Source organism: Oncorhynchus nerka, linkage group LG14 (genome assembly GCF_034236695.1).
Source record: "Oncorhynchus nerka isolate Pitt River linkage group LG14, Oner_Uvic_2.0, whole genome shotgun sequence".
NCBI lineage: Eukaryota > Metazoa > Chordata > Actinopteri > Salmoniformes > Salmonidae > Oncorhynchus > Oncorhynchus nerka.
Genome location: NC_088409.1, coordinates 37,659,393 through 37,665,945, shown reverse-complemented (window position 1 = coordinate 37,665,945; position 6,553 = coordinate 37,659,393).

Below are 6,553 nucleotides of genomic sequence, written 5' to 3'. Positions count from 1 at the left end.
GGCTTCTCCTGCTTTAGGATGATAGGTTACTGTTGATCTCTTCAGCCATACAGGGTTACATTATTGTCTAATTCAGAGTTGCAAGAAACTCATAGACTTTCTATCTTTCAATTTCTTAAAGGTAGCCTGTTGGAGATACATCATTTATGGTATGTACATTTGTAATGCAATCGTTAGTAGAGTTAACCTTATTCAATCTCGTTTTGATGGCAGAACTAATGTTACACACAGGTTGCCACACAGGTTGCCATACACATTACCCCTAAACTTAACCAATCACATTTATTTCCTAAACGTAATCTAAACCCTGAACCTGCCTGACCTTAACCAATTGGGATTACTTGCCTAAACTTAACCAAACACATTCAAAGCTACCCTCAGAACCCAATACAATAAATATATGACAAAATGAGGATGTGGGGTGTAAAGATGATGGTCCCATATTGAGGGGGAACACCTGTAGCATGAATATATATACAGTGGGGCAAAAAAGTATTTAGTCAGCCACCAATTGTGCAAGTTCTCCCACTTAAAAAGATGAGAGAGGTCTGTAATTTTCATCATAGGTACACTTCAACTATGACAGACAATATGAATAAAAAAATCCAGAAAATCACATTGTAGGATTTTTAATGAATTTATTTGCAAATTATGGTGGAAAATAAGTATTTGGTCACCTACAAACAAGCAATATTTCTGTCTCTCACAGACCTGTAACTTCTTCTTTAAGAGGCTCCTCTGTCCTCCACTCGTTACCTGTATTAATGGCACCTGTTTGAACTTGTTATCAGTATAAAAGACACCTGTCCACAACCTCAAACAGTCACACTCCAAACTCCACTATGGCCAAGACCAAAGAGCTGTCAAAGGACACCAGTAACAAAATTGTAGACCTGCACCAGGCTGGGAAGACTGAATCTGCAATAGGTAAGCAGCTTGGTTTGAAGAAATCAACTGTGGGAGCAATTATTAAGAAATGGAAGACATACAAGACCACTGATAATCTCCCTCGATCTGGGGCTCCATGCGAGATCTCACCCCGTGGGGTCGAAATGATCACAAGAACGGTGAGCAAAAATCCCAGAACCACACGGGGGGACCTAGTGAATGACCTGCAGAGAGCTGGGACCAAAGTAACAAAGCCTACCATCAGTAACACACTACGCCGCCAGGGACTCAAATCCTGCAGTGCCAGACGTGTCCCCCTGCTTAAGCCAGTACATGTCCAGGCCCGTCTAAAGTTTGCTAGAGAGCATTTGAATGATCCAGAAGAAGATTGGGAGAATGTCATATGGTCAGATGAAACCAAAATATAACTTTTTGGTAAAAACTCAACTCGTCATGTTTGGAGGACAAAGAATGCTGAGTTCCATCCAAAGAACACCATACCCACTGTGAAGCATGGGGGTGGAAACATCATGCGTTGGGGCTGTTTTTCTGCAAAGGGACCAGGACGACTGATCCGTGTAAAGGAAAGAATGAATGGGGCCATGTATCGTAAGATTTTGAGTGAAAACCTCCTTCCATCAGCAAGGGCATTGAAGATGAAACGTGGCTGGGTCTTTCAGCATGACAATGATCCCAAACACAACGCCCGGGCAACGAAGGAGTGGCTTCGTAAGAAGCATTTCAAGTTCCTGGAGTGGCCTAGCCAGTCTCCAGATCTCAACCCCATAGAAAATCTTTGGAGGGAGTTGACGGTCCGTGTTGCCCAGCAACAGCCCCAAAACATCACTGCTCTAGAGGAGATCTGCATGGAGGAATGGGCCAAAATACCAGAAACAGTGTATGAAAACCTTGTGAAGACTTACAGAAAATGTTTGACCTCTGTCATTGCCAACAAAGGGTATATAAAAGGGTATATAACAAAGTATTGAGAAAAACTTTTGTTATTGACCAAATACTTGTTTTCCACCATAATTTGCAAATAAATTCATAAAAAATCCTACAATGTGACTTTCTGGAGAGAAAAAAATCTCATTTTGTCTGTCATAGTTGAAGTGTACCTATGATGAAAATTACAGGCCTCTCTCATCTTTTTAAGTGGGAGAACTTGCACAATTGGTGGCTGACTAAATACTTTTTTGCCCCACTGTATAGCATACAAATGCTATAGCGTGAATAGGAGTTGAAAAACCAAACTGTAAATATATTAATGTGGGTTTTATTTTCATGGTTGAATAAATGGGTCACATACATGCATACTTTAATATTGTGTGGATGATATATGTTATTTTGTGTAGTAACTATTGTGATAGGCCTATCAAAAGTTCAGGGTATCTGGAACAGGGGTGCTTGGAAAGATGAAAGAGCATGCTGCACCTCATATAACATATTACAACATATGGATTCATATTTCAGCCTGGTCTCATAGACTACACTGAACAACAATTATAAATGCAACATGCAAGATTTTACTGACTTACAGTTCATATAAGGAAATCAGTTTAAATAAATTCAGAATGTCCTAATCAATAGATTTCACCTGACTGGGAATACAGATATGTATCCGTTGCTCACAGATACCTTTAAAAAAAACAGTCAGTATCTGGTGTGACCACCATTTGCCTCAACACAGCTTCTTCACATAGTTAATCAGGCTGTTGATTGTGACCTTTGGAATGTTGTCCCACTCCTCTTCAATGGCTGTGCGAAGTTGCTGGAAATTGGCGGGAACTGGAAGACGCTGTAGTACACGTAGGTCCAGAGCATCCCAAACATGCTCAATGGGTGACATGTCGGGTGAGTATGCAGGCCACGGAAAAACTGGGACATTTTCAGCTTCCAGGAATGGTGTACCTTGCGACATTTATTGCCATCGATAAAAAACAAGTGTGTTTGTTGTCCGTAGTTTATGCCTGCCCATGACATAACCCCACTGCCACGATGGGGCTCGCCCACACGACGCCATACACGTTTTCTGCTATCTGCCCGCTACAGTTGAAGCTGGGATTTATTCTTGAAGAGCACACTTCTCCAGCATGCAAGTGGCCATCGAATGTGAGCATTTGTCAAATGAAGGCAGTTATACCAAACTGCAGTCAGGTCACCCTAGTGAGGACAACAAGCATGCAGATGATCTTCCCTGAGACGGTTTCTGACAGTTAGTGCAGAAATTATTTTGGTTGTGCAAATCTACAGTTTCACCAACTGTCCGGGTGGCTGGTCTCAGACGATCCCGCATGTGAAGAAGCCGGATATGGAGGTCCTGGTCTGGCGTGGTTACACGTGGTTTGGTTGTGAGGCCGGTTGGACGTACTGCCAAGTTCTCTACAATGACATTGGAGGGGGCTTATGGTAGAGAAATTAACATTACATTCTCTGGCAACATTTTATGTGGACATTCCTGCAGTCAGCATGCCAATTGCACACTTCCTCAAAACTTGAGACATTTGTGGCATTGTGATGTGACAAAACTGCACATTGCAGAGTGGCCTTTTATTGCCCCCAGCACAAGGTGCACCTGTGTCATGGTCATGCTGTTAAATCAGCCTCTTGATATGCCACTCCTGTCAGGCGGATAGATTATCTTGACAAAGGAAAAATGCTCACTAACAGGGATGTAAATACATTTGTGCAAAAAATACGCTTTTTGTGTGTGTGGAATATTTCTGGGATCTGGGGTGGATGGTTGGTTGGGTGTATAATGCGAACGTTTAGCAACCCAAAGGTTGTGTATTCGAAACTCATGAACAATTTTAGCATTTTAGCAACTTTTCAACTACTTACTACTTTTTTGCTACTTTGTAACTACTTAGCATGTTAGCTAACCCTTCCCCTAACCTTAACCATTTTAGCTAACCCTAACCTTAACTATTTAACCTTAATCCTTACCTTAACCATAACCCCTATCCTAGCTAAAGTTAGCCAGCTAACTAGCATTAGCCACCTAGCTAATGTTAGCCACAACAAATTAGAATTCGTAACATATCATACGTTTTGCAAATTCGTAACATAATGTACGTTTTCTAAATCGTAACATACCATACGAATTGTAGTTTGTAACATATCATACTAAATGAGTATCTCAGATTTCCATCCAGAATAATATGAAGTGCTCTCAGACCAGGTTGCATATTTGAATATTACTGCAGTTTAGTCAGATAAAACGTTGGGAGAATATTGTTTAAGCAATAAGCCCTGAGGTGGTTTGGTTTATTGGCCATATACCACAAACCCCTGATGTGTCTTATTTGTATTATAAGCTGGTTACCAAGGTAATTAGAGTAGTAAAAATACATGTTTTGTCATACCCGTGGTATATGGTCTGATATACCATGGCTGTCAGCCAATAAGCATTCAGGGCTCGAAAAACACCGTTTTTAATAAGAAATAGACATGCCACATGACCAATAAGGATGAATAAACATTTCCATATGTTTTATTTTAGGGAATACAGTGACTGTGCACCTGGCCTCGTAGTTCCTGGCATCCCCCCTCCTTGTTGCCCCAATAACAAGTTTCACTCGAACCTGGTCTCCGCATACCAACATCTGCGCATGACGCCATCGGCAAGGAATCCCGCGTTACCTCCTGTTGACGCAGGGTTTTGGTTTTGTTTAGCGTGTGCGTGAGTGCGTGTCGTGGCATGCGCGTCTCTTTCCGCATTGGAATATTTGAGATCCACCCTTCTGCCCTCATGGGCTTTGTAGCAATCAGCGAGCTGCACCGCGATTAAAAGAAACTCCCTCTGCTTTCAACGAAATCTCTAGGGGCTGAGTTTAATGACCTTGAAAAATGATCTGGGAAAGAATTCCTGTTTTAAGTGGGGAAAAAAACGCTTGTACATGATCACCCTCATTTTCCACGAATCAGACATAAACGCACACTGCATATGCGCAAGCTGCAGCAATGAACATAGGTCAGAAATTCGGCTGGATTTAGTTAGTTAAATAGTGCTAAAACGGTGAATCATAACACATTCAACTCGACCAGGATAAGACAGTACATTCACTCATATTTTCCTCTCAGGAAAACCCATATGAAAAACCAGACTCTGGAATCTAAAACCATACATACATAGTACAGGCCTGTTGGAAAGGTGGCAACAATGACTGGGTCTATATTTTGCATAGTCCTATCCAGTTGTCATCAAGGTCCAATAAAGAACATGTATGAGAAATATATTTTCTCCATCACATGCTGTTAAACCCAAGTTGCCCCGGCAACTCATAAGTAATCAAACAAAAACATTTCACAAGCTGAGGGATAGAAAAAGAACGGGGAGGGCTGGAGACTTGAGGAGAGAAGTTTTATGCATGTAGAAGTTATACTCATGTAGCCTTTTCATGCGAAAACTAAATGGCCATTTTACAAAGATTCTAAATATTTGTTGAATGTAGTCATTTCTGTAGCCTTCTTCTGTTAACACTGATATTAAAAATAGATATGTGTGCTTTGTACACATGCAGTAATACACTTGGTAATGACATGATCTCCAGTGCACATTTATACTGAAAAATATATAAACACAACAATTTCAAAGATTTTACAGAGTTACAGTTCATATAAGTAAATCAGTCAATTTAAATCAATTAGGCCCTAATCTATGGATTTCACATGACTGGGAATACAGATATGCATCTGTTGGTCACGGTACCTTAAAAAAAAAGGTTGGACTGTGGATCAGAAATGGTGTGACCACCATTTGTCGCGCTGCCTCATGCATTGATCAGGCTGTTGATTGTGGCCTGTGGAATGTTGTCCCATTTACTGTATATTGCCGGGAACTTGAACACGCTGTCGTACAGGTCGATCCAGAGCATCCCAAACATGCTCAGTGGGTGACATGTCTGGTGAGTATGCAGGCCATGGAAGAACTGGGAAACTTATTGTGGTTTTCCTAGATATGGCTACTGTATTGTGATCACTACATCCGATGGCTCTGGATACTGCTTTCAAGCACATTTCTGCAGCATTAGTGAAGATGTGATCAATACATGTTGATGATTTCATTCCTGTGCTGTTTGTAACTACCCTGGTAGGTTGACTGATAACCTGAACCAGGTTGCAGGCACTGGTTAGAGTTTGAATATTTTTATTTAGTGGGCAGCTTGATGAAAGCCAGTTAATATTTCAATCACCAGAACATATATCTGTTGATTTCACATTCCTTATCAAGCATTTCACACATGTCATCCAGATACTGACTGTTAGCACTTGGTGGTCTATAGCAGCTTCCCACAAGAATGGGCTTTAGGTTAGGCAGATGAACCTGTAGCCATATTCCTTCAAAAGTATTTAACATGAGATCCTCTCTAAGCTTTACAGGAATGTGGTTCTGAATATAAACAGCAACACCTCCACCATTGGCATTTCTGTCTTTTCTGTCAATGATATAACCTTGTATTGCTACCACTGTATCATCACAGTTATTATCTATTATAGGTGAGTTTCAGAGATAGTCAAGAGTATGAATGTCATCTGTTACTAGCAAATTATTTATTTCGTTAACTTTGTTTCTTAACCTGCTATTTGGAGCTCTTTTCTTGGATGCTTACTATTTTTCCTTGCTTTTACTGGGAAGTTTAGCAGAAGTAGATATGCTCATGTT